Here is a 13,824-nt window from a genome sequence, read left to right as displayed (position 1 = left end):
TAGAACTCGCTCTGTAGACCAGGCTGGCCTCCAACTCATAGAGATCCTCCTGCCTCTGCCCCCTGAGTACTGGGATTAAAGGTGTGCGCCACCACCGCCCAGCAGAAATCTTTTTAAAACTTGCTTCATGTTTGTGTCTTAGGCCTAACGTCCAGTTTATCTTTGCAGATCCTTGGACAAGGGCTCTAAGCCAGTGCTTTGGTGGCCTCTCACAGAGCCTCCAGAAGCCAGAGGGTTGAATCCTAAGGGAGAAGAGATAATGATTCAAACTCTCCACCTCAGAGGTGCAGGGAATATCTTCCCTACAGGTCGGGTGTATCTTTGATGGTTTTTCACTATTTCATTTAATGGGTAGAGGGGGAGGGGAATCTGGGTCCACATCTGGGCCACCTGACAAACAAGTCATAAGGAGAAGGGTGCCTGGGTGATGCTTGGAGCAGTGGTCTGGACTGAGGAAAAGGGACACTTAAATAAGGTGACAGGATTTCCTGCTGTTGGTAGTGGCTTGAATGACGGTTCTTGGATTTCTAAAATCCCAGGGGACCTAGAAAGGGGACCTAGACACAGGTTATATGCCTACTCCATGTATGCATGCACATATAATACAGATACTTGGCAGTGGGGTGTATAGCATACTTAAAATGCCTCTTCAAGGTACAAGGTCAACACTAGCTTCTCCGGCACCTTACAACACGGCCTCCTTCCTGAACTTAGCCCATCAGACACATTGCGAGAGATGGATTTCAGGAGAATGAGGAAGATAGATGTGTACAGAAGCAAAGAATGGGACACAGACACCGGGCTGCTGGCACACAGAAGTGCAACACCAGCGACAGGCGTGCATTAGAACAGTCCCTGAGTGTAGACACGGGTTCAGGCTGGAGTATCTCCAGGGGCAGTCCTCTAGTCCTCCCAACGGAGAGTCTATGAACTACATACAGAATGCCCTTTTCTGTGAACACAGCCAGAGTGTGTTCCTCCGCATGTGTGTGGGAGCTCACGTCCATTTCAGTCCTGCTGTACTAACATCTGGCTGAGTTTCAGACAGAGTCCTTGAGAGCCTTGGCTTGGTCACCCTTGACACTCTGCTCAAACCACCAGTCTTCACTGAGCCGGTGCCCAGGGCCAGTACTGTGTCCTCTACAGCAAGGCAGAGGCGCTGAGACCAGGCTAACTCTCCCCTAAATTACTGTCCTGCCTTCTCTCCAAACTGTATTGCAAAACCAGCCGCTTCTGTGCTGCCAACCACTACAGCTCCCATCCTCCATGCCTGATTAATCCTCCTGCTGTTTCTAATAACTGTTGACATAGTGGCTCAGGTTTCCCCTGGACCCAGCATCATCTGGGATCCTGAGAGGGTGAGCATGTGTGTTCACGCATGTATGCTCATGCACATGTGTGAAAAGGGCGGGGTAGGGAACTCCCAAGCCATAAAGTCTGAACTCTCAGCTTGCTGATGAGTTCATTAATCTCTTTTCTCATGCTCTGGGCTCTTCTTTGCCTTTGCTTTTTCATTTTTAGAAAGAAACATTTTCCTGAATTCAACTCTTCCTGAGGCCCTAGAAGTGATGGGTAACACTTACCGACCCCCCAGAGCATAGTAAGCTCCGTGCTTATCCTGATAATACTGATTCATGCAAGGGTCACAGTCTGTGCAGGAGCTGGATGGTGTTATTGCCCTCGGTCTAGAGAGGAGAAAACTGAGGCTGCAGAACATGGTTTTCATAAAACATGTTGTTGATAGCTAACAGGAATTCCACAACAAGAACAAAACCAAACCAGAAAAAAAAAAAAAAAAAAAAAAAAAAAAAAAAAAAAAAAAAAAAAAAAAGGGAAAGAAGCAAGAAGAGCGGTAGGAATGAAGGAAGGAAAAAGTAGTTGTCTCGCAGACACAAGTAAGCACAACATCCTAGGGGCATAGCTTCTCTCTGGCACATCTGGACTGAGCTATCCAAAGACTTGGCTGGGTGCCGCCTTGCTTCCGCCTCTGAACTGGCTTTGCATCAACACCCTGTCCTGCAGGGGAAGCGAGGCCATGGCAGCACTTGCCTGCCTCCTGACCATGCCACAAACACTTCTCTAACATTGCTGGCAGGATTCCTAGGCAGACTCCTGATGGCGAGGCTGGAGTCGCCCACATCTGGAATTTGGACAGAGCTGGAGGAGCACAGGTTTCCAGTGCTGACGGCCACTGAAGGATGGAGTGATGGATTCTGGGTAGCTAAAGTAGCAGGGAGGCAGCTGGCACAGCAGGAGATGAAGTGGCATAGAAAATGGATTCTCCAAAAGCAAGCATGAGCTTGCAATGTGTTGTGACAGCATCTGAGGCCCTGGAGATCTGGCTGTCCCTGGCTGCCAGTAAACAGCCAGGTCAGCTTCACAGACGTATAGAAACAACACTGTGGTCCAGTCTTCTGGAGTTGTAGAAATCAAATTAGACCTTGAATTAAAAAGCATTTGAAAGAGATGTAAGGTTGTAAGGTTCTAGACTGTCCCTTTGCACACTTTTCATCTTGGTGAGTGAGATCAGTTTAAATCTGCCGGTTTTTTTCAATAAATAAATAAATCAAAGGCTTTGATCAAAAGTAATACCTGGGCCTATGAGATGGCTCACTGGGTAAAAGCACTTACTTCACAGATCTGATGACTTGAATTTGATTCCAGGATCCCACAGTGGAAGGAGAAAACTGATTCCTGAATGGTGCCGTCTGACCTCTGAATGTATATCCTGCAAGCATGAACCTGCACACACATGCACATGAGCATACAGCACACACATACACAAATAACATAATGGTAGCATCTGCTATGTGCAGTGAAATGAACGCTGCACCAGTCAGAATTCCCGATTCGAGATGAGTGTCATCACTGCTCCCCCACCCCTTTTTCTTTATGGACTTCTTTTCTGCATGGGATGTAATGTGAGGGCATGAATAAGAAAGAGGCCTGGGAGGATGGCTCAGCAGTTCTGAGCACTGGCTGCTCTTCCAGAGGACCTGGGTTCAGTTCCCAGTACCACATAGCGGCTCACAACTGTCTGTAACTCCAGTTCCAAGAGATCTGACACCTTCACACCAATGCACATGCAATAAATTTAATAAATTATAAAAATAATTAAAAAGAAGATAATTTCATATTCTTTCAAAAATCATCTTTTTCCTTGTAAATAATGCTGTAATCATTTACGTTGAGCTAAGTATTTTTCTGCAGCATCATTTAAAAAGAATAATATTCTTTCATGGTTTAACAAACCCTTTCTTACTAGACATTTAATTTTTCATGTTTGTCGTATTTTGTCTTTGAGACAGGGTCCCGTCATACATGACCAAACTGGTCTCTGAATCACTAGGAGGCTGAGGTTGGCCTTGAACTCCTAACCCTCCTGCCTCTTCCTCAGTGCTGACAGCAATGTATCACCATGCCAGACTTACTTCGATACTTAATTATACCTGATTTCTAACTTTAACTTTTAATGCTTTTATTTAAACCGGGTCTCACTGTGTAGTCCTAGCTGACTAGAAACCTGTTATGTAGACCAGACTGGCCTTGAACTTAAAGGTGTGCATTACCATGCCCAGCTACTAAGTTTTAACTCCTAGAAAAAGCCTTAGAGAGCACATAGCAATAGCTGGATATTTCTGAATATTCATGTAAAGGATGGGCCCATAAATCACAGATCATTACCCTGGGAAGTGGTGGGTCCATGTCAGTTTCCCAGCATCTAAGTGTAGTCACGTGTCAAAACACTAACCATTGTGCTTGCCTTTTATGCTTTAAGTGTTGGCTCCATAGTTCTATCCCCTTGATTACATTGAGCTGGCGGAGACTCTGTCTTCTCCCCATTTCATCCAAAGTGCCCAAGAGTTCTGAACCTTGGCGATTTAGATAATTCTGTGAAGGGCACTGGCCTAGGCGTCTAAACACCAAAGTTCCAGTCCTATATTCAAGTAAAGAAATGGCATGGCATAATTTTTGCAGAGAAAAATTGACAAAGAAGTCTCTCTCTCTCTTTTTCTGTGTGCGTGTGCATGTGTGTGTGTGTGTGTGTGTGTGGTGTGTGTGTGTGTGTGTGTGTGTGTGTTAGAGATCTACTTGACCTGTCCCCCTCACAGGCTATGAAAGACCATTACTTGAGAGACAGGAATGTGCCAGAGGGTTCCTTACATTTTGCTCACTTAGATTTGCTCACGGAACTGCCAGTCTCTAAGACAGTTCCCAACAAAGGGAGGACCCTGGTCATCATCCTCCTGTGTAGTCTCCTCCCCTGAAAACTAGCTTTGTGTTGTGGCCATTTCCAGACAACAGAATGCAGTAGATGTGGCACTGAATGGCATTCCAAGTCCCAAGATGATCCAACTTCAAGTAAATGAGAAGCTAAAAGTGACCACCCAGTTGAACCTGTCAATCCAGGAACACATGCGTGGAAAGAAATACACTGTTGTTACAAGCCAGGAGATTTGGGCCAAGAGTTTCCAGGACCAGAGCCTGGATCCAGCTAAAGCTTGATTAAAATCTGTTGCTTTTGGAATTGGAGAGACAGCCTGGTTTTCATCTTCCTCGCCATCACTCCAGAACTTAAATAATCCCTCTGGAGCCATCAGCAGAACAGGCACAGAAATGGGACCTGACTCATGGCCGAGTGGGATCATTAGGTCTGGTGCCTTGCAGAATTAATCCTCCATATGTTTTTGACCACAGTAGTGGTGACAATCCTTACTGGTAGTTTATCTTACTTGCCAAAGTTCCTTAATTAATTTTTCTGGAAATTTAATTTTTAACCTCTTTTTTAAGTATTTATTTTTGAGATTACATCATTTCCCTCCTCTTTAAAATTCATGGCCTCTTTTTCATTAACAGTTACTATATGCATATATATGTATATATTTGTGTTGTGTATATATATATTTATATATTTATTTATTTATTCCTTAGTACCACATGCTTGGTCTATATAACATTAATTGTATATATGTTTTTAGGACTGGCTATTGGCTATTGGGTATCCAATTGATGTGTTCTTCCCTGGGGAAGACCATTTCTCCTGATCTCAGCATTTCTTAATTAGTTATAGCTCTTTGTGTAGACTTGAGGCCCCATGGGCTTCCCCATCTACTTTGACATTGTCCATGTTCACCTCAGGCTTGGCCAGTCACGTTGGTGAGACTTTATGGGTGTAGCTTCTGGCATTCCTAGGAGACACAATCTCATAGCAAACTCCTTGATCCTCTGGCCTTCACACGCCCTCTTTCTGTCCCCTTTTCTACAATGTTCTCTGGGCCTTTGGCGCCGGAGTTGTTTTGTAGCTGTGTCCACTGGGCCTGGGCTCCACTGCTCTGCATTTTGATTGGCTGTGGTTTTCTGTCATGGTCTCCCTCTGTTGCAAAGAGAAGTTTCCTTGATGAGGGGCGAGGACCATACTTATCTGTGGGTGTAAAGATAAATGTTTAGACTGTAGCTAAGGATTATGCTGACTTAGTGAAGATTGTTGGTTCTCCTCTGAGATCTATGACTAGCCCTGGGTAGGCTAGGTTTCCAGTACCAGGCACTGCTTCCCTCCTGTATCAGCCACCATTGCTGTGTGACCATGTGCTGGGGCACGTAAGAAACTTCTAACACCAACCTTGGAGAGGGACTTTTGGTTGTAGCTCCAAAGCCAGGCATTTAAAGATCCTTTGAGTTTCCCAAAGTCAGTTCCTTTAAAGAAATGCTTTTCCCAGGTCATGTTATTGATCAAATATTGACTTTATTTATGGCCACATATCTGAGGTAGGCTTTGCAGTCTCTTTTACAGCCATGTTTGCTTATTGGCTGATTCATATCCCTTGCTCTGCTATGACTCTACTGGAAATTCTAAAGATTAAAAAAGCCAGACATGTCTTAGACACAAATGATTGAAATCATTGTTTATAAAAAAAAATGCTCATTCTTATTGGGGTTCCTTAAAACATCTGTGGAGCTCACACCATGGGTCAGGCATGGAAGATGGGAGGGAAACACAATCTCTGACCTTATAAAACTTACAGCTTTTGGAGGGGTGGGAGGATGGTATGGCAAGTGAAAGTTGGAAAGATGGCCATGATTCTGAGAGAAAAGGACCACTATGAAGAGAGGCACAAGAGAGACCATGGGAGCCCAGAGGAGACTTTTTCTTTTCTTTTCTCGGCCACATGTTCTGGGTGTTATAGCTACAAGACGAAGGAGACTCCCAGCACACAAGGATTGAGACACAAGTAAGGAATAACCCCATCGTGCCAAGATACTGAGATTTCAGGGCTTACTGGGTACCAAGATCCAGCACGATCTTTGTTCATATACAACATTCTAGTCAATAGAACACAGGGGACACGTGCCACGGAGTTCCTGTTCAGATCCATTGCTCCAGCTAGCTAGCCATCGTCACAGTTTTAGACAAAGTCTGTTAGACTGTGAAAGTAGAAGCAGCTGCAGCTGTAATGCGAACACGAGGAAAGGACAATAGTGTCACAGAACTTAGAGACCTAATGGTGTGAGATTGATGACCTAAACTGGCATTGTCTGGGGCCACACTTCATTTTATCATTTCTAACATTGCAACTAATATCTTAATTACTGGGGTGGGGTGCATGTGTACCACAGTGCATGTCTGCAGATCACAGGACAGCTCTCAGGAGTCAGACCTCACTCCGCACCTTCGAAGCAGGCTCTCTCTTCCTGTTTCTGCTGTCCTGTGTTCAGGCTATTCTCCTGACTCCATCTCCCAAATCACTGTAAGGATGTTGGGCTTACAGATGCGTACTACCCCACATCTGCCTTTATACGTGACTTCCAGAGATTAAAATCAGGTTGTCAGCTTGTAATGCCAGTGTCTTCATCTTCTGAGCCACCTCTCTGGCCCATTTTTTTAAAGCTTATTACTGTTGTATATGTGTATTGTGTGTGTGTGTGTGTGAGAGAGAGAGAGAGAGAGAGGGAGAGGGAGAGGGAGAGGGAGAGAGAGCGAGAGAGAGAGAGAGAGAGAGAGAGAGAGAGAGAGAGAGAGAGAGAGAGAGAGAGATAGAGATACATGTGACGTGTAAAGGCCAGAAGAGTATGGGCTCTCTTTTCACCTAACATGGCTTCCAGGGATTGAACTCAGGTCACCAAGTTTGGGCAGCAGCAAGCGCTTTTACTGGCTGAGCCATTTTTCCTGACTCTCTTGTTTTGGAAGCAATAAACATCTTGATTGTGTAGTTCTCAGTTATTCATAGTTGAGTGGCTCTGTACTGACATTGGAAAAGGATGAAGAAATGCAGTTTAGACAGATAGGCAAAGCAGATGGGGCTCTTGGGGTCAGGTGGTGTCACCCTCTTCTCCTGTATTCTTTCCACCTCCCCCCATCTACACTGCAATCATTGCTAGAAAATGGAACTAATTCTGCGTGTTACCCTCCATCTATAGTGCGCTCTCCCCATTTTCTGGCTTTGAATGCTTGAAAAGTGGCGGCCTGAATGCTTGGGGATGGACGGTAGTAGCTAGGTCTCTGGAAGCAGATACTCATATTCACATTTTAGCTGCCACTGTCTTCATTGTCACCTTGAGCAAGTCACTTACATTCTCCAAACACAGCTTTCTTATCTGTGTGCTGACCACAGGATTTTCATAGAGCGTGACGATGAGAATAAATCTACAGGGCCCATATGAGGTGTCACTTGGGATATAAAGCAGACCCTGAGGGTCAGAACACCCTATGGTGCTAGCTGGGTGCCACCATTCCTATCTTGGAGCTGAGGAAACTGAGGTACAGAAACAGTTAAGTGGCTTGCTCAGGGTCAATGAGCACTAGAATTTCTACCCAGGCCAATGGTTTCCCTGCCCAGGTTTTTACCAGAGCATTGTACTCCGCTGATGTTGTTTAAGATACAAAAGAAACTTTCAAATAGAAGTGCTTCCTTCTTGTCTACAATAAACAGACTCATTTCTGTAAAGTGCATTCCTGAAGGGAAGAATTCATTACTGCCACATGTATGCATTAAAGTCATGGAACACATTTAAACCTAATAAGCATCTGAGGAAATTAATATTGATGATGACAGGCTCAGGAAGGCTGTCCTTAGTTCTGCTGTCTGTGGCTCGGTATTCATCTCTGCCTGATGGAGATGAAATGAAAGGTACATCTTCATCATTTTCGCCTTCCTGCTTCTCCATCATCCGTGGGTGGTAGCTTGCCCTCAGTGTCCACGTGAAGCTGCTTGCCTTCATCACCCACACCAGGCTGCCTGCCTTCATGGTCAACAGGAGGGAGCTTACCTTCATCATCCACACAGATACTCACCTTAGTCTTCCATACAAGGTGGCTCATGTCCATTAGCACAATTTGTGACTGAAATAGCCAAGTAATACTTGGTCTGTTCTTCTTTTCCTTCCGCAAAACCCTAGTTAATTTATTTTCCCATCTACCAGGTAAACATTTAAGTTTGCCTTCCATATATTTGAGACTACGTGGTTCCCAACATTAAGATACTAGGCTATGGAAAATGCCCTTTACTGTATCAGAATCTGGGTCAAAGCTATTGCCCTTCCCCTTAGACTTGACATCAGAAAGTTACCCATATAATACAGGTCATGTTTTCTTCCGGTTCTGTTCAGCAATTCACTTGTAACAACAAATATGATCCTTGCTTGAAGAGTTGTTCCCTTAACTAGTAAATCGGCCATCGCCTTGTTTGGAGAGTCTGTTTTCTCTCGACCTTGGGGAGACATCAGATGGAACCCTCCAGTTTCCTCTACAGCTGTATAGCACCTTATCTGCTGCAGATGGTTAAACATTTCATGGTCAAGTGATGAGGTCTGGGCTTGGTAGTCTCTGAGATGGGTAAGATTCTTCAGGAAATGTAAACCAGCTTTTGGTCACTAGAGAAAATGGTTAAGTTGAACTCATAAAGACAGTTTTATCCTGGGTATTTCAGGCATGATTGTTGGACCCTGTTTGTCTGGGGCCTGTGCATAGTTGGGAGCATGGAACAGAGCAAAGCCACTCTCCTCAGGGCCAAGAAGTAAAAAAAGGGAAAAAGAAAAAAAAGGAGAAAAGTCAAGACCACAGTCCCCTTCAAAGAGATGCTCAGATGGTTTAAAGACCTCTCATGAGACTCAGTCCTTTAAAGCTTCTACCCCTCCCAACAATGACACCCTGATGATCAGTTCTTCAATGCATGCATCTTTCTGGCACATTTCAGACCTAAACTACAACAGGGAGCTTTCCTGTAAGGGCTGCTGAGTGGGTGAGCCTGGAAGGTGAGTGAAGGCCGCTGTCAGATGCCCACCTGTTCCTTCTGGCAAGACATTCCTTCTCTGGTTTGAGTGGCACTGTGTGAGTTTGGTTCTTTGGGGATTCCCACTTTTTCGGAACTGTGGAACAATCTCAGGGCTGTGTACCCTCACCTCACTCTATGTAAACCTTGCCCTTGGTCCTTGACCTCTCGGCCTTGTTTGAGCATTACCACTGGAAGCAGACAGGAGACGTCTCTTGAATGCAGCCCTGGTGTTTCCCATTTAACCATCCAGAGCCAACAGCACTAGAGCACAAGGAAAAATGTGAGTGAGGCCCATAAATGAGTAGATCTGACTTAGGAGACCAGATACTGGAGATCTCCAAAAGAATAATTTACTAGAATTTCACACACAAGGCCAGACTGCTACTCCCTTGAAGAACCTGGGCTCTTCCTTCTTCTCTGACCTTGGGCAAAGGACTCCATCTCTGGAATCTGTTATACCATAACGTTGAATTTGTTCCAATCAGTAACGCCCAGAATCCCCCAGAGAACTATTTAAACATACACTTTCCCTATTATTAGGTGGAGATCTGGAGGCCTGAGGATCAGCATTTACAAGAGGCTCTGAGGGCATTTCCTGGACCCAAAGCCGGTTCCTCCCACAGCTGACCTTCCTTCTGTGTGGGCCTGGGGGAAGAGAAGGTAATCAGGAAACGCTGGCTGCTCGTCACCTCTATCCAGAAATGTAGTCATTGACAGCTGCCAGATGGCAGGTGACAAGGGAAGGATTAGGGAGGGCTGTGTCTGCCATGTGGCTCCAACGCACCTGGTGAACTGACTTGGACACAAGGAAACCTAAGTGCTCACATGGCCGGCCAGAACCCTGTGCTTTCCTTGGCTTCCTTCCCATCACAAGCAAGTCACAAGTGAAAGTTTTGTTTTATTTTGTTTTTGTGGGAGGTTTTATGTTTTAAAATTTTAGGTTCCTCTCAACAAGATCTAAGTTAAGCCATTGTGGTGGTTTCGCTGAGAAATGTCCTCCACAGGCTCCAGTATACGAATACTGGGTCCCTTGCTGGTGGCCCTGTTTGGGGAGGTATGAGAGGTATAGCCTTGCTGGAGGAAGCGTGCCACTGGAGGTGGGCTTTGAGAGCTTATAGTATTGCTCCACTTCCGGTTTGCTCTCCCTGCTTTGTGCGCATGTTTAAGAGGTGAACTGTCAGCCCCCCCCCCCACCCCCGTGCCTGCCACCATGCTTCCCGTCGTACCTGCCCCTTACTGCCATGCCTCCCCGCCATGATGGACTTTTACCCCTCTGGAACCATAAGCCAAAATAAACTCTTCCTCCTAGAAGTCGTCTTAGTCATGGCGTTTTATTATAGCAACAGAGAAGTAACAAGTACGGCCATATTGCATTCCTTGTTCGTGGACAAAGAGCTCCCCTGTAAGAACATGCACTTCCAGCCTCCACCGTAGCGGCTGCCCCATCTCATTGCCCGCCAGGCCCCTGAGATGCAGTACTCCCGCTCTAAAATGTGGCTGGGATAAGCCAGGACAGACAGCTGGAAACAGCTTGCGCCTGAGGACCAGGGAATTGCCTCTGGGCCTCAGGTTTTCACCTATGCAGAGACATTAAGCGATCAGTGGTGTATTTATAGCAAAGTTGTTGCAGAAGTCACTGACTGGCCACTGTGTACATGGTTCTTCCCTGAGGAGGCCCATTGGAAAAAAATTCCTTTAGTCACTGAAAAATACCGTTGGGTACTTGTCAGTAAGGATAAATATTACCTATTATGACCCATTGTAAGCCTTTTCCTAATAGAAATGAAAAAAATAGACCCCCCCCCAAAATATTTGCATAAGAGGATTGGGCTGTAGTTCAGCAATAAAGTACATATTCAGTATGCATAAGGCTCTGGGTTTGATTCCCACACCACCAAAACTAACAAGCAAGTACCCACAACACTTATGCAAGGTAAGGTGCAAATTCCTACCAAGACAAGTATAGAAAAAATAAATAAGGCCAGGCAGTGGTGGGGCACGCCTTTAATCCCAGCACTCGGGAGGCAGAGGCAGGCGGATCTCTGAGTTCGAGGCCAGCCTGGTCTACAAGAGCTAGTTCCAGGACAGGCTCTAGAAATTACAGGGAAACCCTGTCTCAAAAAACGAAAAAAAAAAAAAAAAAGAAAAAATCAATAAAAATATAGTGTTTATAAAATGGAATGTTATTCAGCTATTAAAAAACCAAATTATAGGTACATGGAAGAACCGTGTCTGTGAATGTGTGTGTGTACACAAATGCAGGCCATCATGAGAAAGGAGGAAATATCGTAAGAATGGAAAGGCAACACTCAGGAGGCAGAGGTCTCTGTGAGTTTGAGGCCAACCCGGTCTATAGAGTGAGTCCCAGGACAGCCAAGCCTACAGAGAAACCTGTCTTGAAAAACAAAACAAAAAAGCAAAAACGAAATGGAAAAGAAGAATAACGCAATATATGTGGATGAAAGCAGAGGTTTCCAAGACTATCTGGAGGAAGGAAATAAATGATTTTTAAAAAGTAGCATCACACACACACAATGATGAAACCCATTACTTGTATGTTAACCTATACTTTTAAAAGGATGGAGATTTAAAAAATAAAAACACAGAAGAGTTGAAAGCACTAGTGAGTCAAAGAAGCAAGATCCAAATATGTAACTCCATATATGTGATCTTCAAGACCTTGCATGGTAACAGACACAAGACTGTCTCCGTGAGGAAGGGCTTCGGGACTGGAACCAGAATAAAGAAACTTTCAGGGATGGTGCTGTGGTGTGCATGTCTATTTGGCTGAAAGTTACAAGGACACATAAGTCAAAACTCATTAATCTGGTGGATGGGTCAGGGTTAGGGTTAGGGCTGCTCTTCCAGAGGACCCAGGTTCAATTCTCCAACCACATGGCACTTCAACAACCCTCTGGAATTCCAGTCCCAGGAGATCTGATGCCCTCTTCTGGCCTCTGTGGGCACTGTAAGCATGCACGATATCCATGCTAGCAAATGCTAATATAAGATAAAAATAAAATCTCAAATATTATTTCTTTTAAAAAAAAACCCACTTTGTATACATTATGCACCAAATATATTTTTCCCTGTGGGCTTTTTTTTTTTTTTTTTTTTTTTTTGGTATTTGTATCAGTCTTGTTATGTAGTGACTGGCCCGGAACTCAAGAGTCTCCTAAGTCAGCATCCTAGGTGTTGGGATCACCTAAGTGTACCAATATGCATGGCATAATGGATAGAGGGAGACTCCTAAAATGACAGCCCCAGTGTGTGTTTGTTGAATTAACAATATTAAAGAGAGGGATGATGGATCCTTCTGTAGACACTGCCTTTTCCTACACATTAGTAACAGCCCTGGGTGTAGGCAGAATTCTCTGTATCCTGGCAGTCATCTCGGTCCTGCCAGCTGGCTCCCAAATAACCACACTGAGACTTATTATTGATTATAAATGCTCAGCCAATAGTTAGGCTTTCTATTAACTAGCTCTTACAACTTAAATTAACCCATATTTCTTATCTATGCTTTGCCACATGGCAGCACTTTTTCAACATAGCATGGTCATCTGCTTCTCTTGTGCCTCCTTGTGACCCCTTGGCTATGCCCTTCTTCCTAGCATTCTCTGCCCCAAAAATCCTGTCTAGCTATTGGCTGGTCAGTTTTTTTTTTTTTTTTTTACAATGAGAGTACCACATCTTCACAGTACAGAAGGATTATCCCATAGTACCTGGGTGCACTGCTTAACCTCTGAATGCTGGTATCAGGACATACTTCAGAGCTGCAATTAGGAATAAGTATTAAACACCTAGAAGTTTCTGGCGCAGCATATTTGTCCTCCAGAATCAACCATGGCCTAACCACATGTGCCATACAAAAGGTAGACAGTGAAGAAACAGAACTGAATTTGACCCTTCAAGGTTTTCAGGTCTTAAACATTTGACTGACTCTTGCTTCTCTAACATGAACCAGGGGGAAAAAAAAAAGACTGTTCCTGTTATCATCTACAAATGAAAATATGAAAAAAAGCTGCTGAACATGGGGAAACACTTCAGAACTGATCCATTTTCTTGACATCTTCGCAAAGTACAGTTTTATATTGGTGTCTAGATGGTGGTTGAAACACACAGGGGAAGCACCCAGCTTCAATTCTCCAGTGAACTACAGAAACGTACCCCCGAAGTCAGATTCAGGGACTGCCAGGTCAAAGGGGCTGCTTTAGCTTCTGCCCAAACAAGCAGAGGCCAAAGGCCTGGTCTCTATGTCTGAATGGTCAAGCCACCACCCACTGCGTGAATAAGCCATATTCCACATCTATGAACTCAATGAAAGCCGGGTGGTGGTGGTGCACACCTTTAATCTCAGTGCTCAGGAGCAGAGGCAGGTGGATTTCCGAGTTCAAGGCCAGCCTGGTCTACAGTGTCAGTTCGGGGATAGTCAAGGCTACATAGAAACCCTGTCTCAAAAGAGCCCAAAACTAAACCAAACCAAACAACAACAAAAAAAAAAACCTTGAGGTAATGCCTTGCTTAATGAAATATTGCAAAGGGAAAAATTTTA

Source organism: Arvicola amphibius, chromosome 1 (genome assembly GCF_903992535.2).
Source record: "Arvicola amphibius chromosome 1, mArvAmp1.2, whole genome shotgun sequence".
NCBI classification, from domain to species: domain Eukaryota; kingdom Metazoa; phylum Chordata; class Mammalia; order Rodentia; family Cricetidae; genus Arvicola; species Arvicola amphibius.
Note: the sequence above shows the minus strand (reverse complement) of the source record.